Source organism: Nomascus leucogenys, chromosome 15 (genome assembly GCF_006542625.1).
Source record: "Nomascus leucogenys isolate Asia chromosome 15, Asia_NLE_v1, whole genome shotgun sequence".
In the NCBI taxonomy this organism is placed as follows: Eukaryota; Metazoa; Chordata; class Mammalia; order Primates; family Hylobatidae; genus Nomascus; species Nomascus leucogenys.
The window spans coordinates 87,525,590-87,552,755 of NC_044395.1; the positions used below are offsets into that span (position 1 = coordinate 87,525,590).

The following is a 27,166-nucleotide window of genomic DNA, read 5'->3' on the forward strand; positions in this document are numbered from 1 at the left end:
AAACAAAAAACTATTCTTATAAAGTTCTTATTGAGCCCTTGGATGAAAAAAAAAATCGCTTGGCTTTTTGCCTTTTACAGCTTTTCAAAAACATTTCCAATCCATTCATTTGCTTATATTTATAACAGTTCTCTGAAAAATGCAAGGTTGTTCTGTCCTTTTCCCAGTAGAGGAGACAGTCTTTTCATTTTGTTTGATAGAACACTACATCAAAATGAGATGAGTTTGTGTTCATCGTTACTTCAGTACTGCTAGTGGACAAGATTAGTCAGTCTGATAGAAAAAAAAGGATAATCAAAACTAGCTATTACTCTTTGCGATAGCTAGTTGTGATTATCCTTTTTTTCCTACTGAATTAACCAATTATTTTGTTAACATGTATACAACCATAATAAATGCCTTTAATGATGATCGCTGTGTCAAGTCTTAATGGAAGCTGCCCCCTTCCCATCATTAAGATAAGCAGTGTGAACAGGTCAGTGTAAAACCCAACAGTACAATCTGAAATTATTAGGAAGTATCCCTTTAGAAGGTACTACGCTCAGATTCATTACTGCAGACACCCACCTCCCAACTTTCCCCATCCTCACTACCCAGTAACCTAAAGAAAGCAGAATGAGAATACTGTGAACAGACTTGGAATTTTATTTCTGCTAAAACTGTAATTTTTTTTCTAATTCCAATGTAGTTTTAAAGATTTGAAAATAGAAACAGATGGGGTTAGCAGATGTTATTAAGAAAAATATTTCCTGCTTAAATGCTACATACCCAATGTAAGCATTTAATTAAATATTTGAGTAACATTTAAAAGCCATTTTTAGAGGAAGAGGAAAAGCCATTATTTTCCTACAACTTTTATTATGAAATTTTTGTCTGATAATCACCCAACGTTGATTTTTCAGAAATTTCTTCACAAACTTGGATTCCCCTTCCCTCTAGAAATAATGAAATAACCTTTTGCATTACACTCCAATAAATACTTAGATCTATAAAACATGAAATCGTCTTAAATGTCATTAAATTCACTATTTCCAAAAGTATGATAACAATATCATTAGCAATAGATAAAGTTATTTTAAAATTTCAGAATTTAAACTTTTTAAAAATGTTTAATTGTTATATATTTTATAGTTAAAATTTTCTAATTATGGTAAGTGATGCTGATTTTCCATTTATGATAATGACATAAAGCTCCTTTTAAAATTAAACTTAAGTAACTATTTTAAAAATACTACTAACCGTGCAGGTGGTACTATTTTGAAGGTAGTACTGAATTGACCAAAGTTTGGAAAATGCTGATCATTTTATGAACAAGCAAACAGAATCACAGAAGAGAAATTACTTTCCATGGCTATACATAGTGAGTAACAGAGCCAGAATTCAAACACAAGTTTTGGATTCCACATTATTTCTCATTCCACTGTTTCACACTGTGAGGATTTCAACTTCATGTGGAATTAGCTTGGCTCCATGCTGCTTCCAAATGTCTGACCAATGGCTTTACTTTGCATTTCCTTTGAAGCAATCCCAGAAATGATTCAGGAACAAACATGAAGGGGCAAAGAGGTCATCTGAGGGTCTAATACTTATGAGAATCCAAATCAGTGCAAAAGCTCTAAAATTGCAGAACACATTAGAATCACCTGGGAAGCTTATTTAAAATGCTGACCCCTAGGCCACACCTATTCAGATTCAGCTGACCTAGGTCTAAGAATCTGGATATTTAACCATCATCCAAAGGATTTGGGTGTAGGTGGTCCATGAACCATACTTTAAGAAATAGCATTCATATCACCTGGTCCAAAAGAAGCATTTCATTCTGACCAAAAAAATCCTGAGGGACCTTTAATGTCCATGACTTGTCTGTACTTGTTTCACTTTCCTAAGGCAAAGATTTCCGTTATTTTCCTTTGGTATGTCAGTAGCAAAGAGAGGCATCCAGACAGGGTATGCTTACCCTATTCTACGTCATTAGGGATTGATAACTAGATCCTTTTTTCAGCCATAATAAGTCATATTTCTTCCTCAGCCTGTCACTTACCACATGCTCTCCTTATAACCTAAACTTTTCCTTGGAAGCATTTACCACAGCTGTAATCAGAAGGTTTTCTGCATAATTAATGATCCAGATTTTTTTTCCTCCCTAGACAAACATGATGGCATTGGCACAGTTATATTAACAACACATGGCATACCCAGAACCCAGCAGACATTCAATAAACAGTTGCTGAATAAATAAGTAAAGTATCACTTTTGAGTGTAGAATATTTTTTTTGGAAATAATCCAAAACTCGCATTTGATAGGTAGAAGAGAAGACATTTTCCCTTCCTTTTATTTTTAGAGAAAGTTGCATTTATAATTATGATCCCATTATGTGGCTGGGAAGATGTTGATTATAACTGCCCTCAAATTACTGAAATCAATATAATAATAAAAAAAATTTATACTGAGTGCAAAAGGAGTACTTTTGTTTATTTGTATATGATGTAAGCAGAAGCCCTGACCCAAGCTTGACAATCTCTGCAAGCCATATGGAAAATATCACTGTCACTGATGCTTCATGAGCCCAAATATTGCTATGATTTCTCTCTAAGAAATATCAGTGTGCTGACCCAGAGGCTTAGTTTTCATTATACATATAAAGATATAAATCACAAGTTTTCCCTTTTAATATACTCATGTAAAATTGCAGAATTTGTCATCTGATTGTTCTGGGTTAAGTCATACACAGAGAGACCTAATTATTCAGCTGGTGGCAGGGCAGCAGGGTGCAGAAGATGCAGTGAATATAGATATGCTGCTTCACTTTAAGACATAAATCATAACATTTCCTTTTTTAATACACCTATGCAAAACTCAGTTCTTACCACCCTAGTTGTTTGAGTTAAGTCCTCATTCTCAGATCCATGGTGGGACAAAGGCAGATGAAGAAAAAGGATGTAATGAATATAAATATGCAAGGGAAAAGAAAACTTATTTGTAAGATTTTATTTTTCCTTATATAATTTGCTTTCAAATTTTAGCCAGGGTCCTTGAAATATTGGATTCAATCAGTATTCAAATGAAACTCTCATGAAAGCTAGCATTTAATGATCTCTGGAATGTCCTATACATTTTCTTGAAAACAGCTGAAAGTTCTAGTAATGATGAATAATGTACTTTCTCAGCAATCAAAGGGAGACCTAGTCTCAAGCTTGGAAAAGTTCACATCTGAAGCCATCACTAAGTTGTTTGCCACTGGGATTATTGGGTAAAAAATTGAATCAGGGTCCCCCTGTAAAATCTTTTAAGTTAAGACAATCTAGAACGCCACTTAACTTTCCTTTAACAGCAATGCAGACCCTAGAGTCATTGTCTCTCCATGCATACCTATTCTCCCAATCCCAACTTCATGGCTGCTCAGTATGTATCACCATCTCAATCACTGGAGCCACAACCACTGTGGGCTGGCTATCCTGTGCCCTGGACCCTATGGCCACTGTCATTCTACAAGTATCTATGCTCCTAACCCCAGATCCGTGGCTGTTCCATGTGCACTTGTGTGTCACACCCTGAAGCTATCATCACTGTGAGCTAGTGACTGAAACAATGGGCTATCTAGCACAACGCCACCTATGAGCTGGACCTGGCACCAAGAGGAATCTGATCAGTCATGAAATCCCCCATGAGAAACAAACAACAACAAAAAGAGATCAGGAAGTCCTCAGCAGCCTTCCACCAATTACACCAACAGCCCTTGCTGCTACAGAAGATACCCAGAGCCTTGGCCATTGAGGACTCCGAAAATCTTCAATGATGCTGATCAAAGGTGACAGAGAGGCACAGATACTATACCACTGGGCCTTTCCCAGAACTGTAACAGCCACACTCCACCCAGCTGGCACCCTCACATCTACCCACAGATGAAGGTCCTTCCCCACCAAAACCAGTCCATAAAACCTGGAAGAGGTAACTGGATCCATCAAATGTGCAGACATCAACGCAAGACTATAACAAAAATTTTGTTTCATTCAAGAAAGATGACAACACCAAAGAGACACAATAATTTTGTAGTAACAAACCCCAAAATGAATATCTAAAATTTCCTGGACAAATAATTCAAAATAATTGTTTTAAAGAAGCTCTGTGAGCTCTAAGGGAAGGTAAGCTGATAACTCAATGAAATTAGGAAAATAATAATGAAAGACTATACAAACAAAATGAGAAGTCCAACAGACAGAAATCATTAAAAAGAACCAAACAGAAATTCTGAAGCTGAAAGATACAATGAATGAAATGAGAATTGCAATAGAAAGCATCCACAACAGACTTGATCAAGCAGAAAAATCTTTGGGCTTGAAGACAAGTCATTAGAAATTATCCATTCAGAAGAGAAAAGGAAAAAAAATGAAAAGCAATGGAGAAACATATGTGAATTATGGGACTCCACCAAGGTAAACAATCAAATTATGAGAGTTCCAGAAGGTATAGAGAAGGAAAAAAAACCAGAAAGCTTATTTTAAAAAACATAACTAAAATTTTTCCAAATCTTGGAGAATTATGGACATTCAGGTACCTGAAACTCATATGTCCCCATACAGGGTCAACTCAAAAAGAACTTCATAAGGCACATTATAATAACAAAGTTGTCAAAAATCAAAGGCAAAGAAAGAATTTTGAAAGCAGCAAGAAAAAAAAACCTCATCTCACACAAGGAAACTTCCATAAGGCTATTAGCAAGAGTCTCAGAAGAAACTTTGCAGGCTAAGAAAGAGTGAGATGGTATCTTTTATTATTAAAATGAAATAACTGTCAACCAAGAATAATTTACACACAAAAAAAGCTGCCCTTCAGAAATAAAGGTGAGATAAAGACTTTCCCAGACAAACAAAGGCTGAGGAATTTCATTACTAGTAAACCTGCCTTACAAGAAATACTAAAGAGAGTTATTCAAGTTAACATGAAAGGATGCTAACTAACCACATGAAAACATGTGAAAGTATAAAAGTCCCTATAAAGGTGACAGTATAGTCAAATTCAGAATACTCTAATATGGTAATATTGGTGCTTAAATCACTATTAACTCTAATATAAAAGTTAAAAGACAAAAGTATTAAAAATAACTATAGCTACAATAATTTGTTAATGGATATACAATATTAAAAAGTATAAATTATGACATCAATAACAAATGTGGAGGGAGAGGTAAACGTGTAGTTTTTGTTAAGTGTACAGTATCTAGATGAAGTTATATATTATCAGCACAAAATACTGGTATAATTATAAATATTTTATGTAAGCCTCCTGGAAACCACTAAGAAAAAACCCGTAGTACATTAAATAAAAGGAGAATTAAATCAAAGCATAACACTATTTAAAAACTCATCAAATCACAAAGGATGACAGCAAGGGAGAAAGTAAGAAACAAAGAATGCATGAAACATTCAGGTCCGGCCATGGTGGCTCACACCTGTAATCATAGCACTTTGGGAGGCCTAGGCAGGCAGATCACCTGAGGTCAGGAGTTCGAGACCAGTCTGGCCAACACGTTGAAACCCGTCTCTACTAAAAATACAAAAATTAGCCAGGCAGGGTGGCGGGAGCCTGTAATTCCATTTCCTCAGGAGGCTGAAGCAGGAGAATCACTTGAACCCAGCAAGCAGAGGTTGCAGCGAGCCGATGGCGCCATTCCACTCCTGCCTGGGCAACAGAGCAAAAACTCCATCTCAAAAAAAAAAAAAAAAGAAAAGTGGCAGGGCACGGTGGCTCATGCCTGTAATCCCAGCACTTTGGGAGGCTGAAGTGGGCAGATGACCTGAGGTCAGGAGCTTGAGACCAGCCTGACCAACATGGAGAAACCCCGCCTCTACTAAAAATACAAAATTAGCCCAGTGGGGTGGTGCTTGACTGTAGTCACAGCTACTCAGGAGTCTGAGGCAGGAGAATTGCTTGAACCCGGAAGGCGGAGGTTGCAGTGAACTGAGATTGCACCACTGCACTCCAGCCTGGGCAATAAGAGTGAAACTCCATATCAAAAAACAAAAAAAAAGAGAAAGAGAGAGAAAATGCAGCAGAGAAAGAAACCCTAACTGTGGTCTCTGCAGAGTGAGCAAGACAGGTGAATTTTGATGAGACTTCAAAACTTGGGCAAAGAAATTGGAATGGAATGGGTTTTTAATTTTTGTTCCTTTGGCCTGAGGACAAATTGCAATGATCACATTACATAGGCAGGCTAATTCCCTGAAAGAAAGCCTTCCACCAGGCAGGGACTGAACAATGGAGCGTGGAGGATCCACAGTCACGAGAAAATGAAGAGGCAGTCTTAGAGGGTAGACATCTAAAGAAGGGGGCTCCAAATGATGTGTAAGATTTCTAATATAGGCCGGGCACGGTGGCTCATGCCTGTAATCCAAGCACTTTGGGAGGCCGAGGCAGGCTGATCACCTGAGATCAGGAGTTCGAGGCCAGTCTGGCCAACATGGTGAAACCCCGTCTCTACAAAAATACAAAAATTAGCCGAGTATGATGGTGGGTTCCTGTAATCCCAGCTACTCAGGAGGCTGAGGCGAGAGAATTGCTTGAACCCAGGAGGCGTCCAAGATTGTGCCATTGCACTCCAGCCTGGGTGACAGAGTGAGACTCCGTCTCAAAACAAAACAAAACAAAACAAAACAAAAAAACAGAATTCTGAAACACATGTGCTGGATATACTCAAAAAACAACCCCTCTAAAACTAAACTAATCTGAGATCTAAACCTCCACTGCAAGTGAGACAGACTTTCACTTTCTTATCTGAGTTTAATCAAGTTAAGTGCCTAGTAATACAAAAACGTCACCACTCTTCAGATGATTAAAACATACATAGCGTCCTGACACATAAATTCACAACATTCAGGAGACAATCCCAAATTACCCAAATTATAACAAGCTAGGAAAGTATGAGCCATTCTCGTGAAGAAAGACAAACATTAGATATCAACCCAAAATGAACCAGATTTGGAGATTATCAGACAATGACTTTAAAGAAGCTATTAAAACTATGCTCACAAGTTGAAGAAAAATATGTTTAAATGAAACAAAAGAGTAGGAATCTTGGCAGAGAAATAGAAAATTATAAGTAAATTGGAATTTTAGAACTAAAATGTACAAAATCTGAAATAAAATTAGTTGAATGGGCTTAAAAACACAAATGAACATAATGGAGGAAATATTCAATAAGCTTGAAAATAAATCAATAAAAATTATTCCATCTGAAAAAGAGAGAGAGAGCAGATTGAAAAATAATACACAGAACCTCAGGAGCCTGTGGGGAGATCTCAAAACTATAGAAAATGTGTAATTTTTGTCCAAAAGAAGAAAAGAGAGAACAGAGAAAGAAAGACTATTTGAAGAAACAATAGCTGAAAAACCCCAAATACGGTAAAGGACATCTATACTGATTCACACATTCAAGAACCTCAGCAAACACTAAGCAGGATAAGCATTACTAAAACCACATCTAGGCATATCACAGTCAAACTGCTGAACCCAAACACAAAAAGAAAAAAAAATGAAATCAACCAGAAATAAGCATATTGTGGAAAGGGAACAAAGATTCAAATAACCATGAACTTTTCAGAAATTATGAGATCCAGAAAACAGTGTGATTTGCTTTAAATTGCTGAAAGAAAACTGTCAGCCTAGAATTCTGTATCCTTTACAAATAAAGGTTTAAAAAAGTCACTTCCATATAAAGTAAACTAAGAGAATTTATTGCCAGAAGATCCACACTAAAAGGCATGCTAAAAGGAAATTCTTCAGACTAAATGAATTTGACAGAGTTAAACACAGATCTTTTAAGAATAAACAAAAAACATCCAAAATAGTAAAAACTCGGTTCATATAAGAACCAATTTTTTTTTTGAGACAAGGTCTCACTCTGTCATCTTGGATGGAGTGTGGGGGTGCAATCATAGCTCATTGAAACCTAGAAATCTTGGGCTCAAGTAATCCTCCCGTCTCAGCCTCCTGAGTAGTTAGGACTACAGGCACATTCCACCATGCCAGGAGAATTTTTTCTATTTTTTGTAGAGATGGGGTCTCACTATGCTGCCCAGGCTGGTCTTAAACTTCTGGCCTCAAGCAATTCTCCCACTTCAGCCTTCCAAAGTGCTAGGATTACAAGAATGAGCTACCATGTCCAGCCAATTTTTCTTTCTTAATGTCTTTAAAATATATACAAATACTTAAAGCAAAAGTTGTATTATATTTACCATGTGATCCAGCCATTCAACTCCTAGATATATGTACCCAAGAGAAATGAAAACATGTCCACAAATGTTTACAGCAGCATTATTCACAATAGCCAATGTCCAAAAACTGGATACATATAAATGCTTACCAAAAAGTGACTAGATAAATAAAATGTGGTATATTTATACAACAAACTACTACTCTGCAAATAAAAAGGAACAAATTTCTGATGCATGCACCATGCATAAGTATAAAAAAAAATCAAATAATACACAGTGTGTGTGACTCCATTTATAAAAAATTTCTAGAAAATGTAAAATAATCCACAATGGCAAAAACAGATCAGTGGGTTTCCTAGGCTGGGGCAGAGGGATGTTTGGACTGCAAAAGAGCAGAAGGAAACTTTTGAGGTGATGGGAATATTCTGTAACTCGATTTTGACTGTGGTTTTCCTGATGTCAAAATTCATCTATGTACTATATACCTCCAATGGCTGCAGTTTATTGTATCTAAAATATTATTCAATTAAATTGATCAAAAAACTTCAAAGTAAAAAAATAGTAGGAAGAAATGAGTTGTCTAAGAAACTAAGCACAAGAGAGAGTAGTAAAAATGAAATGTTTAAGTGTTTGTAAGAAATAAAATGCAATGGCTTACATATGCCCACAAATGAGACTAAAGTGCATCTGAGGAAGGCTTCCTCTTTCCCAAAAGATAGATTTACATTGACTTCTACACACTTACAGGTCAATGTGCTCCTTTTCCCCTACCTCTGATCCATAGTCATCAAATAACTGTTGTCTCAGGACAAAATTTCCTGTTCAAGAATATCCCAGACATTGTAGAAAACCAGTATTTTGGAAGCTGAAAGATTCTGAAATATTTAATCATAATTGCATACTTGTAAATTTATAAAAAAGACATTGAACCAACCCAAATGCCCATCAAGGATAGACCAGATAAAGGAAATGTGGTACATATACACCCTATGCAGCCATAAAAATAATGAGCTCATGTCCTTTGCAGGGACATGGATGAAACTGGAAGCCATCATCCTCAGCAAACTAATACAGGAACAGAAAACCAAACACCACATGTTCTCACCCATAAGTGGGAGTTGAACAGTGAGAACACATGGACACAGGGAGGGGAACATCACACACCAGGGCCTGTCAGGGCGTGGGGGGCAAGGGGAGGGAGAGCATTAGGATAAATACCTAATGCATACGGGGCTTAAAACCTAGATGATGGGTTGATAGGTGCAGCAAACCACCATGGCACATGTATACCTATGTAACAAACCTGCACATTCTGCACATGTATCCCAGAACTTAAAGTAAAATCAGAAAAAAAAGAAAATACTTTATATTTAAATATTTGATATAATTGTATTTAAATATAACTTAAATACTAAATAATTTGAATATTAAATACAATTATATTTAACATCTATTCCATAAAATTATTTTGGATGAGTTAATTTGCCTCATTGTTACCAGGGTTGATTGAAGAGCGCTAAGTATTTCTTAGATTTTTAAAAAGTAAACTAATGTGATTCAGCAATTGTACTCCTTGGTGCTTACTCTGATGAACTGAAAACTTATGTCCATACAAAAACCTGCACCCGGACATTTATAACAGCCTTATCCATAATTGCCAAAACCTGGAAACAACCAAGATATCCCTTGTAAGTGAATGGATAAATAAACTATGGTACATCAGACAATGGAATATTACTCAGCACTAAAAGGAAATGAGCTATCAAACCAGGAAAAGACATGGAAGAAACTTAAATACATATTACTAAGTGAAAGAAGCCAACCTTCAATAGCTACCTACTGTATAATTCCAACTATATGACATTCTGGAAAAGGGATAACTATAGAAATAGTAAAAAAAAAAAAAAAAAAAAAAAAAAAAAAAAAAAAAAAAAAAAAAGATCAGTACTTGCCAGGTTTTAGTAGGGAAGAAGGGAAAAATTGGTGGAACACAGAGGACTTTTAGGGAACTGTATGATACTACAGTAGTAGATACATGCCAGTAGACATTTGTCAAAACCTATAGAATGTACAATACCAAGGGAGAACCCTAATGTAAACTTGAGGTGACGATGTGGCAACACAGGTTCATTTAATATACCATTGTGGTGCGGGATGTGGATAGCGGAGTAGATTGTACGTGTGTGGGGACATGGGCTTTACGGGAACTCTCTGCACTTTCTGCTCAATTTTGCTAAAACTAAAACTTCTATAAAAATAGATTTTCTTTATTAAAAAATAATAATAAAACTGTCTCTGAAAGCACATTGACTAAAAGGACATTGGCTTTAGATCTAATGGAAAGACAAAAACAGCAGGCTCTAGTATTGTTAAAATTACCAGAAGGATTTTCCTTTTTAATATTTCATTTTACTCCCTGAAGAGCTCCTAAGTTTGAGCCAACCACTTAAAAAAGAATTTGGACTGAATCAGAATCAAAATTTTATTGGAAAAGTTTTGAACAGTTTTCATAATTTCATTTTTAAAAAATAAATGCATTACTTAACCTCTCTTGTATTTTCTATTTTGGGAGTAATAGGCAGAGAAATGTGTTTAGGCTACTGTATGATAATCAGTTCTTGCTAATATGGGAAGAAGGAAGAGAAGGATGAGGAAGAAAAGGAAAAAGATGACAGAATGTGGAAGGAAGAGAGAAGAAGAACAAGTTCTCTTTTTATAATTTTGTCCTGTACTTCTTACCTATATTGTCCTGTCAGAACATCTCTCTTTGTAGAATCACAGTAAATGGAAACAGCATGTGTTGTGTTTTATGTGGTTCATATAATTTATTTTGAAGGGACAAAAATTTTTAAAAAGTAACTCAATAGAATCAGAGTGGAAAGGTTTTATTGTGATTTTATGTGATCTTAAATGCTACATAGAACTATCTGGACCTAAAATAGAGGAGAAAGAGATTATACCAGAAGGCTCCAAATTTAATAAAATAGACTCCACATACAGAAATTCTGGCAGGCTAGCAGAAAGTGACTTAGAAAACAGTTATGTCTCCATCACAATATGCAACCCTCCAAGATCCCTGAGCTTGGCTTGCATAAAACAGAACAGTTCTCTTGATGCAGGGATTGTTGGCCATTTCTGTATAAAGGGACTTCTCTTTCCTGGGATAGCTAAGGCATTTGCTAAGTGTATTAGTCAGTTCTTGCACTGCTATAAAGAAATACCTGAGACTGGATAATTTGTAAAGAAAAGAAGTTAAATTGGCTCATGGTTCTACAGGCTATACAGAAAGCATGATGCTGGCACCTGCTTGGCTTCTGAGGAAGCCTCAGGAAACTTAAAATCATGGCAGAAGTCAAAGGGGGAGCAAGCACTTCACATAGCCAGAGCAGGAGAAACAAAGCAAGAGGAGATGTGCTACACACTTTTAAAGAACCAGATCTCATGAGAACCCACTCACTCTTGTGACAACAGTACCCTGGGAGAAATCTGCCTCCGTGATCCAATCACCTCCCACCCGGCCCCACCTCCAACACTGGAGATTACAATTGAACGTGAGATTTGGGCAGGGACATATATCCAAACCATATCATTCTGCCCCTGGCCCCTCCCTAAACTCATGTCCTTCTCACTCTTCAAAATCCCTTCTCAACAGTCCCCCACAGTCTTAACTTCTTTCAACATTAAATCAGAAGTCCAAAGTTCAAGGTCTCATCTGAGACAAGGCAAGTCACTTCCACTTATGAGACTGTAAAATCAAAAACAAGTTAATTACCCCCAAGGTAAAATGAGAGTATCAGCATTGGGTAAATATTCTCATTCCAAAAGGAAGAGATCAGCCAAAAAATTAAAAAAAAAAAGGAGGGCTCCTGGCCCCATGGTAGCCTGAAACCAAGCAGGGCAGTCATTAAATCTTAAAGCTCCAAAATAATTTCTTTTGACTCCACGTCTCATCCTGGGCACACTGTTGCAAGGGGTGGGCTTCCAAGGACTTGGGCAGTCCTGCCCTGTGGCTTTGCAGGATTCAGCCCCCGCAGCAGCTCTCAAGGGCTAGTGTTGAGTGGCTATGGCTTTTTCAGACTGAGGGTATAAGCTGCTGGTGGCTCTACCATGCTTTATCATTCTGGGGGCTGGAGGACAATGACCCTCTTCTCACAGATCCACTAGGCAGTGCCTCAGTGGGGACTCTGCATGGGGGCTTCAACCCCACATTTCCCCTCTGCACTACCCTAGTAGAGGTTCTCCATGAGGGTTCTACCTCTCATTCAGGCTTCTGCCTGGACATCCATGCATTTCCATACATTCTCTGAAATCTAGGTAGAGGCTCCCAAGCCTCGATTCTTGCATTCTGTGCGCCCACAGGCTTAACACCATGTGGAAACAGCCAAGGCTTATAGCCTGCACCCTCCAGAGCAGCAGCCCAAGCTTTACATGGGCCCCTTTTAGCCATGGCTGAAGCTAGAGCTTCTGGGACACAGGAAGCAGGGTTCTGAGGCTGTGCATTGCAGTAAGTCTTGGGTCTGGCCTACAAAACCATTCTTCCCTCAGAGGCCTCTGGGCCTGTGATGGGAGGGGCTGCCAAGAAGGTCTCTGAAATGCCTTCAAGGCTTTTTCCCAGTTGTCTTGGCTGCTAGCATTTGGCTCCTCTTTACTTATGCAAATTTCTGCAGCCTGTTTGAATTCCTCCCCTAAAAATGCTCTTCTTTTCTACCACATGGCCAGGCTGCAAATTTTTCAAACTTTTATGCTCTTCTTCCCTTTTAAACACAAGTTCCAGTTTCAGACCATATCTTTGCTTACGCATATGAGGAAACGTTGCTAGAAGCAGCCAACCCACATCTTAAACACCTTTGCTCCTTAAAAATTTCTTCCACCAGATACCCTAAATCATCTCTCTCAAGTTCAAAGTTCCATAGATCCTTAGAGCAAGGGCACAATACAGCCAGGCTCTTTGCTAAAGTATAGCAAAAGTGACCTTTACTCTAGTTCTCAGTAAGTTCCTCATTTCCATCTGAGATCTCCTCAGCCTAGATGGACTTCACTGTCCACATCACTATCAGCATTTTGGTCACAACCATTCAACAAGTCTCTAGGTAGTTCCACACTTTCCCTCATCTTCCTGTCTTCTTCTGAGCCCTCCAAACTGTTCCAACTTCTGCCTATTACCCAGTTCCAAAGTTGCTTGCACATTTTCAGGTATTTTTATAGAAATTCCCCACTCCTTAGTACCAATTTTCTGTATTAGTCAATTCTTACACTCCTATAAAGAAATATCAGAGACTGGGTAATTTATAAAGAAAAGAGGTTTAGTTGGCTCACAGTTCTGCAGGCTGCACAGGAAGCATCTGCTCAGCTTCTGGGGAGGCCTTTGGAAACTTACAATCATGGCAGAAGGCAAAGGGAGAGTGAGCACTTCACATGGCTGGAGCAGGAGGAAGAGAAAGAAAGAGGAGTTGTTACACACTTTTAAACAACCATCTCTCACAAGAACTCACTCACTATTGCAACAACAGTACCAAGGAAGAAATCTGCCCCCATAATCAAATCACCCCCCACCAGGCCCCACCTCCAACACTGGGGATTACAATTGAACATGAGATTTGATTGGGGACACATATCCAAATCATATCACTAAGCAATTAAAGGGAAGATTCCAGAGGTAGAGCAGAAGGTCCAATCCCCCAACCAAAGTTAATTTTACATCTTCCTAACGTACTCCACACTTACTTCTTCATCCTGTCTCCTAAGAGTTCCGCTATCCATCCCATTGCTGAAGTCAGTAACCTACGAGCAATCCACACTTCTTCCAGTTCCTCACTCTAGATATCCACTCACCAGATCCCTTTGGTTCCACATATACAATGGTACTAGATTCTGTATACCCTACTCCATTCCCACTGTCATTTTCCAAGTAGAGATCCTATTATCTCTTCCCTAGACTAGTATAATACCCTCCTACCTAGCCTCCCTCTAATCTTATGGGAATGCCTCCCATCCATTCTGCCCTTGACAGCCAGATCAACTTCCAAAACACAAATCCTACTGATCCATAGCCAGTAAGTACCCATACTGCCACACAATTTTTTAAGTCTGTGTGGTTAATATACGTACCACCTGCTAAATATTAAATATTATCCTGGGAGTTGATCTTGCCACTCTATTCCTTAAAACCACTCTCTTATTTAAATGTGTTGCCTTCAGGATATAATTCAATGCAAAGCAGGAGAGATAATTCCTAAAATACCATTTTTGTTTGTTATCTCCTTTACCATCTAATGCTGCTTCCATACTGGTAACCAAGACTTGCAATTCTTTGCCCTAGAGATTCTGATGGGAGAAAATTAGAAACTGGGGCCTTTTATAAATGTCTACATCTTTTGAAGACTTAGACAGTACTTAGATTATGTTAGATCACCTGGAAGGTGAGGAGACAGAACTGATGAGGTCATAGGAAACAATTGTAGGACATCGGGGGTGAAATAGAAAAATGTATGCACAGTAGGAATCTAAACGCTACACCTCAACAGTGCAGTAGAAAGGTAGAGAGACCTCAGAATAAAAGGTGGAATGGTCCACCCAGAGAATCTAGATCCTAGACACTAGAGTTCCCACTTCAACAAAGAGTCTCATAGGTGACTACCAAGCCACAAACCTGCAGGAACCAAAAGAATATGAAAGCTGGAACAATGGGCTTTCCATGACAACCACTGTGGTCAGATGATTGATGTGCTAAAGCGTCTCTCTAAATGTGTGAACTTCAGAGCATGGGAAGCTCCAAGAATAATGAAAGTGTTGTCTGTCTCATGAGCTCCTATCGTGGATCTTATTATGCTCAATGTAGCTACCATTTTTTGTTACCATTTTTGGCTACCATTTGTCAGCCCAGGTGATAGTAAATGTTTTCTGTAAAGGGCCAGACAGTAAATATTTAACCCCAAATTGTGACCAATACAGTCTGGCACAGCCACTCAACTCTACTGTTATACGACAAAACAGCCAAAGACAATATGTAAATGAACGGGCACATCAGAGTTCCAATAAAACTTTATTTGCAAAAACAAGCAGTGAGGCAGATTTGGCCCAAGGGCCATAATTAGCCAACTTCTAGTCCAACGTATTAAATTATAAGCTCACTGAGGTCAAAGATCATATCTTTTACTAAACCAGCAAAAATTTATTGAGAATTTACCATCAAAATCCCTGAAAAGCGGGCATCAAGATTTAGCAGTGATTAAGACAAAATATGTTCTCTAATGTAGCTTAGATTCTACCACAAAAGGGGAGATAGCACATAAATAAAATTAATATCTGAGAGCAATCACTCTTATTCACCAATGAGTCTCTACTGTCCTGCAGAATATTCACTACCCACCAAGTACTGAGTATAAATTTGCTCAATGAATTTGCTTGTGTCTAGTACTGTAACATTTTTGGCCAACCCTCAGCTCTTTCCTGCCTAAGCAGTTAGAGGCTTAAGCTGCTGAAACTTCCAAGAGGAAGTGGAGTTACAAGCTAGTCCTAAAGCAGCTGGCTCAATCACTCATTATTTTTAATGAAACCACAAGCTAGTGCCTGCCTCCAGCTCCCACCAGGAGCTGAAGAAGATCTTCAGTTGGGCTCTCCTACAAGGACAAATCTGCTGAAGTAACAGGGAATGAACAGCTCTTGTGGTAAGCTGAGTAATGCCCCTCAAGGATATCCACATCCTTATCCCCTGAATCTGTGAATGTGTTATCTTACATGGCCGAAAGGACTTTGCAGCTACAATAAAGTTAAGGATTTTGACATGGGGACAGTATCCCATATGATCCAAACAGGCCCAATATAATCACAAAGGTCCTTATAAGAGTGATACAGGAGAGTCAAAGAGAAGCAAAGGTAAGAGGGGATGGGGTCGGGGGGAGATTTGAAGCTGCTGTATGGTTGGCCTTGAAGGTGGAGAAGGAAGTCATGAGCCAACGAATGTAAGTGGTCTCTAGAAGCTAACAAAGGCAAGAAATATATTCTCCCCTAGAATCTCCAGAAGGAATGCACCTTGCTGATGTCTTGATTTTAGCCCTTGTAAGACTCATTTCAGATATTTGACCTCCAGAACTGCAGGATAATAAATCTGCGATAAGTGGTTACTGCAGCTAATAGGAAACTAACACAGTCCCTTGCTCCAGAACTGTCACAATTGAAGAGGCCTGCAAGCCTTTTGAGTCTTATGGTAGATGCCTTGACCTACCTGCACAAGCTTTGTGTTTGCAGCTCTCTTCCCAGAGGCAGCCTTGCAGAGATCCCCAGGTACCACCTGGGAGGCTGAGTGAAGCTGGGGCAGCCAGGATTGTTGCCCACTCTGTTCCTTTTTCCCCCTTCATGGGCCTTCTCCAGCTGCCCCATCAAATCCAGGCAAGGCTCTACAAGACTAACCTCCCCCACTTTCCACCTATGCCTCAACCTTAATTCACCCCAGGCCAGCAGAGCTGCTTGTGTCTTTGTGAGAAATCACTGTTCTCAGATACTTCTCCGTTGTGCAACTGGATATACCCAGACAGCCTAGGGAGTAAGTTCTCAGGGAGGTAAATGCCCACCTAGGACACATCAAACACACCTGTGTCAATTCCAAACTTTGAGTACAAAAAAAAAACAAAGGATTACTCAAGAAGGTGCTGATAAAACCTTAAATGTGTAGGTCTCCCAGTCAGCATGTGTTCCCTGTGGCTCTACCTCTCTCTACTCCCATCACTGAAATTCCACTTTTTTCATCAATGCAGGTGTATTTCACAGATCTATAGGAAGAAGATTGGACTAGATAATTATTCTAAGGAATCATCTACTGCACCATGACCTGTGACCTAAATAGGCCTAAAAAAGGGTTTTTCTTAATGGGTTTAAGCTGCTTTCCAGCTTTTACCTCAGAGCACTGAGAGTCCTCTGCCCTAGAGTTCTTTCCACAGAGTCCTGCAATGCCTCCAGAATTTACAGGCCTGGTTTAGCCAGTTAGGCCAAAATTGTTTTCATGTGATGGGCTAAAACATAGAATTCCTAACATTGCTGAGTACACATTCTCTTTAATTGATTTGATTTTTATAAACCTAAACCTGTACCCACTTTTGTATCATTTTAGCTGGATTTATTCTTTGACTCTTTTATTCTTTTTGTGTTAACTTTTCTACTGTATTTTCTTTTTTTTTTTTTTTTTAGACAGGGTCTTGCTCTGGCACTCAGGCTGGAGTGCAGTGGCATGAATTCTCAACCTCCTGGGCTCAAGTGATCCTCCCACCTCAGACTTCCAAGTAGCTGGAACTACACGTGCATGCCTCCACACAGAGCTAATTTTTTAAATTTTTTGCAGAGATGGGGTTTTGCCTCATTGCCCAGGCTGGTCTCGAACTCCTAGGCTCAAGCAATCTTCCCATCTCAGCCTCCCAAAGTGCTGGGATTACAGGTGTGAGCCACCATGCCTGGCCTTTTACTCTATTTTCATTGTTCTTAGTTTATTTTGCCTCCTTATGATTATTTATACTGCTTTCTTACCTCCATTCTTCTTAGGGCTTTATCAATATTCCATTTTACTTGTTTTATCCTGTTTTTATGCTATTTTTAGTTGCTTTAGCATTTTTAAAGTTTTCTAACTAATTAATTTTTATTATATCTTTCCTGGTTATTTAAATTACATAACTGGAAAGCATAAAGAGATAATCTGCAGGAATAGCCCATAATCCAAGCAAGAGAAGTAGAATGTTTTCTTCTTCAGAAAACTACCAATTTGTTCTCTTGGTAATTTCTAGACATTAGTAAGTATTATTAGTAGTCTGTGGATCGGGGAACTATAGCAAGTACAATTCGGAGTCTCTCTGAGCACCAGGGGCTTAAATCTCCCTGTGGTAAGCTAAGATATTAGTAGGGGTTAGAATAAAGGGGAGTATGAGATAAAAGCTTAAGTACTTCCCGCATGGGTGGCCCAGGGAGCTCAGAGCTCTTCTAAGCCTAAAATAAGGAAGGCTATTGTTAAATATATTTGCTGACCAACAAATTGTGCTTTTATTACAAGATAATAAAAACTTCACTATATTGACCTAGAAAACAGATCAATTTAAAAAGTAAAACAGTTAACTATTTTTATTTTATTTACTTATTAATATTTAGAGAATGAGTCTCTCGCTCCATCGCCCAGACGAGAGTGCAGTAGCGTGATCATAGCTCACTGTAACTTCGAACACCTGGACTCAAGTGATCCTCCCAGCTCAGCCTCCAGAGCAGCTAGGACTACAGGTGTGCACCCTCATATCCAGCTAATTTTTCTCCTTTTTCTAGAGACGAGGTCTCACTATGTTGCCCAGGCTAGTCTCGAACTCCTGGGCTCATGCAATGCTCTTGCCTCAGCCTCCCAAAGTGCCGGAATTTACTGGCATGAGCCACTGTGCCCAACTAAAACTATTTTTAAATATCCATTTTTAAAAGTTAAAACAGCATAGGTCCATATACATTAAATTATCTTTAAAGCTTATTTAAACTAATAATGTGAACATTAAAAAATAACTGAGCAGAGTATCTTAAAACACATACCTGAGTCTAAAACTGTATCACTGTTACGCCTCTAGAGATTTTCTTCACAAAATCTTGTTTTTAAATGTTTTCATAAAATTGTCTGCAAACTTCAAAGTTTTATTTTTTTCTTAATAAATATAAAATTAATGACACCTTTAATTGACTTTTCTCAGTAGACCATTATAATATTTAATTAGAAAATACTTTTTGCAGGTGCCGAGGTTACTGGAAAATTCAGGGCAGTTTCTACTGAATGAAAGACATTAGCTTTTTTTAACTGGGGGGATTAAATGTATAAAAATTTGACCCAAATATACCCAAAAGCACTCTATTTTTGCCTCTTTAAAATAATATTATTTAGTAATATTATATTACAAAACAACAGTTATCAAAAAAGTTGTCTTAGTTATTCTTTGGAATGTGTCACCAGATTTAGATGTTACTAAATTATAGGAATTTCTGTTTTCATTCCATTTTGTAACAGAATATAAGCATTCCTAATTAAAATTAGGCACTCCATCAACAGAATCTTTCCTAAATCAAGATATCCTTCTGTGCTTTTATCTCTTATTTGGAGATACAGTCCTACTTAGTATTTAGTATCTGGGCACCATTGGAGGATTGGAGAGCCAGGAGGGGTATTCCCCTTCCTGCTCTGAGTCAGTGGCAGCTCGGGTAGAGAATGTATCTTTCCCATGGCTCCAGTTCCTGCTATCAGGCCTCCTGTGGTTCTGGTTTCTGACTGGTGATCCTAGCCCTGGGCTCAGGAAACACCATATACTCTTTTTGTCCCTTGCAGCCTAGGAGCCGTCTTGACTTCTTAACTATTAATAATCTCTGAGTTTCTTGACTGCCCTCTTAGGCTTCTCAGCTCTTTCATCACTCATGTTTTAATTCTCTGCTTTAAATAGACTATGTTTTAAATACTTAAAGTAGTATCATCCTGGTCAATCCTGACAGAATCACCTCTGGTCCAGTTAGCTGGGAGGGTAGGATAACATGGCCCCCAGACTTTTGACTAGGGATATAGGCAAGTAGGCAAACTGACACACACATCCCCTGCTCCTGACTGCAAGGGGTGCAGAGGTGAAGGGAAGCTGAACAGTGGCAGGGGCCCTAACAGAATGTGGAGAACACTAGAGAGCCTCCAATTTTCTTTCTGCCACCTTGACCTTGGCCATCCTAGCAAGGATGGACTCAGAGGCTTCTCAGTATCAAACTTTCCCAAAGCTAACATTAGTGTAGCCCAATTCTTCAACTAGCTAAGCTAGAAAACAGGTCATTGTTTGTCAAATGCAAAGTTCTTGTCTTCTTTTTCTTTTTTTTTTTTTTTTTTTTGAGACAGATTGTTGCTGTCTTGCCCAGGCTAGAGTGCAATGGCGTGATCTCGCCAGCTCACTGCAACCTCCGCCTCCCAGGTTCAAGCAATTCTCTTGCCTCAGCTGCCCAAGTGGCTGGGATTACAGGCAGACACCACCACGCCAGGCTAATTTTTTGTATTTTTAGTAGAGACAAGGTTTCACCATGTCGGCCAGGCTGGTCTTGAACTCCTGACCTTAGGTGAACCACCCACCTCGGCCTCCCAAAATGCTGGGATTACAGGTGTGAGCCACTGTGCCCCACTGAAAGTTCTTGCTTTCTTTTTGTTTTGTTTGTTTTTTAGTAAAAAAAAAAAACAAAATTTCCAGGCCTATTTTTTATTTATTTATTATTATTATTATACTTTAAGTTTTAGGATGCATGCACACAATATGCAGGTTTGTTACATATGTATACATGTGCCTGCTGATGTGCTGCACCCATTAACTCTTCACTTAGCATTAGGGATATCTCCTAATGCTATCTCTCCCCGCTCCGCCCACCCCACAACTGTCCCTGGTGTGTGATGTTCCCCTTCCTGTGTCCATGTGTTTTCATTGTTCAGTTCTCACCTGTGAGTGAGAACATGCAGTGTTTGGTTTTTTGTCCTTGCGATAGTTTGCTGAGAATGATGGTTTCCAGCTTCATCCATGTCCCTACAAAGGACATGAACTCATCATTTTTTATGCCTGCATGGTATTCCATGGTGTATATGTGCCACATTTTCTTAATCCAGTCTATCGTTGTTGGACATTTGGGTTGGTTCCAAGTCTTTGCTATTGTGAATAGTGCCACAATAAACATACGTGTGCATGTGTCTTTATAGCAGGATGATTTATAATCCTTTGGGTATATACCCAGTAATGGGATGGCTGGGTCAAATGGTATTTCTAGTTCTAGATCCCTGAGGAATTGCCACAGCGACTTCCACAATGGTTGAACTAGTTTACAGTCCCACCAACAGTGTGAAAGTGTTCCTATTTCTCCACATCCTCTCCAGCACCTGTTGTTTCCTGACTTTTTAATGATGGCCATTCTAACTGGTGTGAGATGGTATCTCATTGTGGTTTGGATTTGCATTTCTCTGATGGCCAGTGATGATGAGCACTTTTTCATTTGTTTTTTGGCTGCATAAATGTCTTCTTTGGAGAAGTGTCTGTTCATGTCCTTTGCCCACTTTTTGATGGGGTTGTTTTTTTCTTGTAAATTTGTTTGAGTTCATTGTAGATTCGGATATTAACCCTTTGTCAGATGAGTAGGTTGCAAAAATTTTCTCCCATTCTGTAGGTTGCCTGTTCACTCTGAAGTTTCTTTTGCTGTGCAGAAGCTCTTCAGTTTAATTAGATCCCATTTGTCAATTTTGGCTTTTGTTGCCATTGCTTTTGGTGTTTTAGACATGAAGTCCTTGCCCACGCCTATGTCCTGAATGGTATTGCCTAGGTTTTCTTCTAGGGTTTTTATGGTTTTAGGTCTAACATGTAAGTCTTTAATCCATCTTGAATTACTTTTTGTATAAGGTGTAAGGAAGGGATCCAGTTTCAGCTTTCTACATATGGCTAGCCAGTTTTCCCAGCACCATTTATTAAACAGGGAATCCTTATCCCATTGCTTGTTTTTGTCAAGTTTGTCAAAGATCAGATAGTAGGAGATATGTGGCATTATTTCTGAGGGCTCTGTTCTGTTCCATTGGTCTATATCTCTGTTTAGGTACCAGTACCATGCTGTTTTGGATACTGTAGCCTTGTAGTATAGTTTGAAGTCAGGTAGCGTGATGCCTCCAGCTTTGTTCTTTTGGCTTAGGATTGACTTGGCAATGCAGGCCCTTTTTTGGTTCCATATGAACTTTAAAGTAGTTTTTTCCAATTCTGTGAAGAAAATCATTGGTAGCTTGATGGGGATGGCATTGAATCTATAAATTACCTTGGGCAGTATGGTCATTTTCGCGATATTGATTCTTCCTACCCATGAGCATGGAATGTTCTTCCATTTGTTTGTATCCTCTTTTATTTCATTGAGCAGTGGTTTGTAGTTCTCCTTGAAGAGGTCCTTCACATCCCTTATAAGATGGATTCCTAGGTATTTTATTCTCTTTGAAGCAATTGTGAATGGGAGTTCACTCATGATTTGGCTCTCTGTCTGTTATTGGTGTATAAGAATGCTTGTGATTTTTGCACATTGATTTTGTATCCTGAGACTTTGCTGAAGTTGTTTATCAGCTTAAGGAGATTTGGGGCTGAGATGATGGGGTTTTCTATATATACAATCATGTCATCTGCAAACAGGGACAATTTGACTTCCTCTTTTCCTAATTGAATACCCTTTATTTCCTTCTCCTGCCTGACTGCCCTGGCCAGAACTTCCAGCACTATGTTGAATAGGAGTAGTGAGAGAGGGCATCCCTGTCTTGTGCCAGTTTTCAAAGGGAATGCTTCCAGTTTTTGTCCATTCAGTATGATATTGACTGTGGGTTTGTCATAGATAGCTCTCATTATTTTGAGATACATCCCATCAATACCTAATTTATTGAGAGTTTTTAGCATGAAGGGTTGTTGAATTTTGTCACAGGCCTTTTCTGCATCTATTGAGATAATCATGTGTTTTTTGTCTTTGGTTCTGTTTATATGCTGGATTACGTTTATTGATTTTCATATGTTGAACCAGCCTTGCATCCCAGGGATGAAGCCCACTTGATCATGGTGAATAAGCTTTTTGGTGTGCTGCTGGATTCAGTTCCCCAGTATTTTATTGAGGATTTTTGCATCAATGTTCATCAAGGATATTGGTCTAAAATTCTCTTTTTTTGTTGTGTCTCTGCCAGTCTTTGGTATCAGGATGATGCTGGCCTCATAAAACGAGTTAGGGAGGATTCCCTCTTTTTCTATTGATTGGAATCGTTTCAGAAGGAATGGTACCAGTTCCTCCTTGTACCTCTGGTAGAATTCGGCTGTGAATCCATCTGGTCCTGGACTTTTTTTGGTTGGTATGCTATTAATTATTGCCTCAATTTCAGAGCCTGTTATTGGTCTATTCAGAGATTCAACTTCTTCCTGGTTTAGTCTTGGGAGAGTATATGTGTCGAGGAATTTATCCATTTCTTCTAGATTTTCTAGTGTATTTGCATAGAGGTGTTCATAGTATTCTCTGATGGTAGTTTGTATTTCTGTGTGATCGGTGGTGATATCCCCTTTGTTATTTTTTATTGCATCTATTTGATTCTTCTCTCTTTTCTTCTTTATTAGTCTTGCTAGCGGTCTATTCTGTTGATTTGGGGTGGAGAGTTCTGTAGATGTCTATTAGGTCTGCTTGGCGCAGAGCTGAGTTCAATTCCTGGATATCCTTGTTAACTTTCTGTCTCATTGATCTGTCTAATGTTGACAGTAGGGTGTTAAAGTCTCCCATTATTATTGTGCAGGAGTCTAAGTCTCTTTGTAGGTCACTAAGGACTTGCTTTATGAATCTGGGTGCTCCTGTATTGGGTGCAGGTATATTTAGGATAGTTAGTTCTTCTTGTTGAATTGATCCCTTTACCATTATGTAATGGCCTTCTTTGTCTCTTTTGATCTTTGTTGGTTTAAAGTCTGTTTTATCAGAAACTAGGATTGCAACCCCTGTCTTTTTTTGTTTTCCATTTGCTTGGTAGGTCTTCCTCCATCCCTTTATTTTGAGCCTACGTGTGTCTCTGCACGTGAGATGCATTTCCTGAATACAGCATACTGATGGGTCTTGACTCTTTATCCAATTTGCCAGTCTGTGTCTTTTAACTGGAGCATTCAGCCCATTTACATTTAAGGTTAGTATTGTTATGTGTGAATTTGATCCTGTCATTATGATGTTAGCTGGTTATTTTGCTCGTTAGTTGATGCAGTTTCTTCCTAGCCTTGATGGTCTTTACAATTTGGCATGTTTTTGCAGTGACTGGTACCGGTTGTTCCTTTCCATGTTTAGTGCTTCCTTCAGGAGCTCTTTTAGGGCAGGCCTCTTGGTGACAAAATCTCTCGGCATTTGTTTGTCTGTAAAGGATTTTATTTCTCCTTCACTTATGAAGCTTAGTTTGGCTGGATAGGAAATTCTGGGTTGAAAATTCTTTTCTTTAAGAATGTTGAATATGGGCCCCCACTCTCTTCTGGCTTGTAGAGTTTCTGCCAAGAGATCAGCTGTTAGTCTGATGGGCTTCCCTTTGTGGGTAACCTGACCTTTCTCTCTGGCTGCCCTTAACATTTTTTCCTTCATTTCAACTTTGATGAATCTGACAATTATGTGTCTTGGAGTTGCTCTTCTCGAGGAGTATCTTTGTGGCATTCTCTGTATTTCTTGAATTTGAATGTTGGCCTGCCTTGCTAGACTGGGGAAGTTCTCCTGGATAATATCCTGCAGAGTGTTTTCTGACTTGGTTCCATTCTCCCCGTCACTTTCAGGTACACCAATTAGACGTAGATTTGGTCTTTTCACATAGTCCCATATTTCTTGGAGGCTTTGCTCATTTCTTTTTATTCTTTTTTCTCTAAACTTCTATTCATGTTTTATTTCATTCATTTCGTCTTCCATCACTGATACCCTTTCTTCCAGTTGATCACATCAGTTACTGAGGCTTGTGCATTCGTCACGTAGTTCTCGTGCCATGGTTTTCAGCTCCATCAGGTCCTTTAAGGACTTCTCTGCATTGGTTATTCTAGTTATCCGTTCGCCTAATTTTTTTCCAAAGTTTTTAACTTCTTTGCCATTGTTTCGAACTTCCTCCTTTAGCTCGGAGTAGTTTGATCTTCTGAAGCCTTCCTCTGTCAATTTGTCAAAGTCACTCTCCATCCAGCTTTGTTTTGTTGCTGGTGAGGAGCTGCATTCCTTTGAAGGAAAGGTGCTCTGATTTTTAGAGTTTCTGGTTTTTCTGCTCTGTTTTTTCCCCATCTTTAGGGTTTTATCTACCTTTGGTCTTTGATGATGGTGACATACAGATGGGTTTTTGGTGTGGATGTCCTTTCTGTTTGTTAGTTTTCCTTCTAACAGTCAGGACCCTCAGCTGCAGGTCTGTTGGAGTTTACTGGAGGTCCACTCCAGACCCTGTTTGCCTGGGTATAAGCAGCGGTGGCTGCAGAACAGCGGATATTGGTGAACCACAAATGCTGCTGCCTGATCGTTCCTCTGGAAGTTTTGTCTCAGAGGAGTACCCGGCCGTGTGAGGTGTCAGTCTGCCCCTACTGGGGGTGCCTCCCAGTTAGGCTACTCGGGGGTCAGGGACCCACTTGAGGAGGCAGTCTGCCTGTTCTCAGATATCAAGCTGCATGCTGGGAGAACCACTACTCTCTTCAAAGCTCAGCTGGAAATGCAGAAATCACCCGTCTCCTGCGTCACTCACACTGGGAGCTGTAGACTGGAACTGTTCCTATTCGGCCATCTTAGCTCCCAAGCCATGATCACGAGTTCCCACAATAGGCTGTCTGCAAGCTGGAGGCGCAAGAAGAGTCAGTCCGAATCTTAAAACTGAAGAACTTGGAGTCTGATGTTCAAGTACTCCTGGAAGCATCCAGCAGGAGAGAAAGATGTAGGTTGGGAAGCCAGGCCCATCTCCATTCTTGCTTTCTTATACGCAAAATAAAAGCAAGTAAACTCTGTGAATTGTTGATTGACTTGTATATCTCAAGTGTGAAGATTTATTTGATGAAAATGTTAAATAATTGTGAGTTTATAGCTCATGAGATGCAGCTATAATATGTTTAAATTAATGGAGTTTTATTGGCAGAGTAAACGTACACTTGCTTCTAATAATACTCACAATAAAAATAAGGCCTGTCCCAAGTGCCTTAGCTATGGAGTAATCTATATCAATCAGAAAAACTTAACTCCACCCCCAGAAAGAGAGGTTAGCTACCTTCAGATTTGTCTCTGTTTATTTACTATGTAGACTCTAAATCACATACTGGGGAGATTACCTGTGTTGTCAAGGTTTCCTTTCAAGAAACAACAAACTCTTCACAGGTCAGGTAGCACTTAAAGCTCATAAAATGGAGAATAAAGACAAAGTTGGCCATTCTGGCATTCAGAGGGGAAAAGTCTTTAAAGAGTAAAAAACATTCCTATAGTTAGTTGTATAAGTGTACGGAACCATGGGGCATTGCATGACCCAATTTTGGGGCAATTCGTGAGTAAGAAAATGGAGAATTGATAAAGCAGTTAGAAAGGAGGCATGTTCCACAACAAGACAAGATTACAGAGCCCTTTGGATAAATTAGGATTTCAGCTGGTGCCCCCAGTTCACATTTTTTTGTTTGGTTGGGTTTTTTGTTGTTGTTGTTTTTTGTTTTTTTGTGTGTATTTTTAGTAGAGACAGGGTTTCACCATGTTAGCCAGGATAGTTTCGATCTCCTGACCTCGTGATCCGCCCACCTATGACCTCCCAAAGTGCTGGGATTAAAGGCATGAGCCACCGCTCCCGGCCTTCCAATTCACGTTTTTATCTGGAAGAGGAAACTTGCAGATTGGAGTGACTCATCCTTCAAGTGTGTTCTTTAGGCAGGGCCTCCATCTAGTGGTTTGCCCTGGAAATTAACCCACAGCCTTTATTAAACACACACTATTTCTTTTCACCAACTTTATGAAAACAGAAAACTAGAGCTCCCTCATGTAGCCTGGCAGAGAAAAATTTCCCTCCTGAACTCACTGAATCCTGTCCTTTCATTGCTTGCTGAGAACTGCAGCATTCTTAACCTCTAGATTTTGTCATGCCCTCTCCATTCATGGAGATTTCATACCCAGTGTATCTCTTTGCACATAGAAGAAAACTGTGATTTCTAACAACCAAAGAAACAAAACTGTGTGTGTCTGGGTCTGTGTCTGTGTGTAGAGGGTGCTAAGAAAGAGCTCAGCTGTAGAATAGTCAATAGCAATTGGTAAAGGTGTGGACATAGCATATGCATTAGTAAGAACAGGAGAATGGATGAATGTTAATTGGACAGTGAGATAAAAGCAGATGCACAAACTTGCAAGGGAGGAACAGCATGTCTCACCAGGAAGCAGAATGGGGCCAAAACAAGCTGAATCTCAGCTGGGACATACATAGTTCATGGCCCTGAAT

The 27,166-nt window shown here is 39.2% G+C and overlaps 1 long non-coding RNA gene across 1 annotated transcript in view; it reads right to left on the reverse strand.

Moving 5' to 3' along the window:
* The window catches only part of LOC100592477, a 196,576-nt gene that overhangs the window by 98,449 nt on the left and 70,961 nt on the right, over positions 1–27,166 (reverse strand). The window contains exon 3 of the long non-coding RNA XR_120909.4: positions 13,528–13,630. This is a non-coding gene — a long non-coding RNA (uncharacterized LOC100592477). The remainder of the gene's footprint in view (positions 1–13,527; positions 13,631–27,166) is intronic.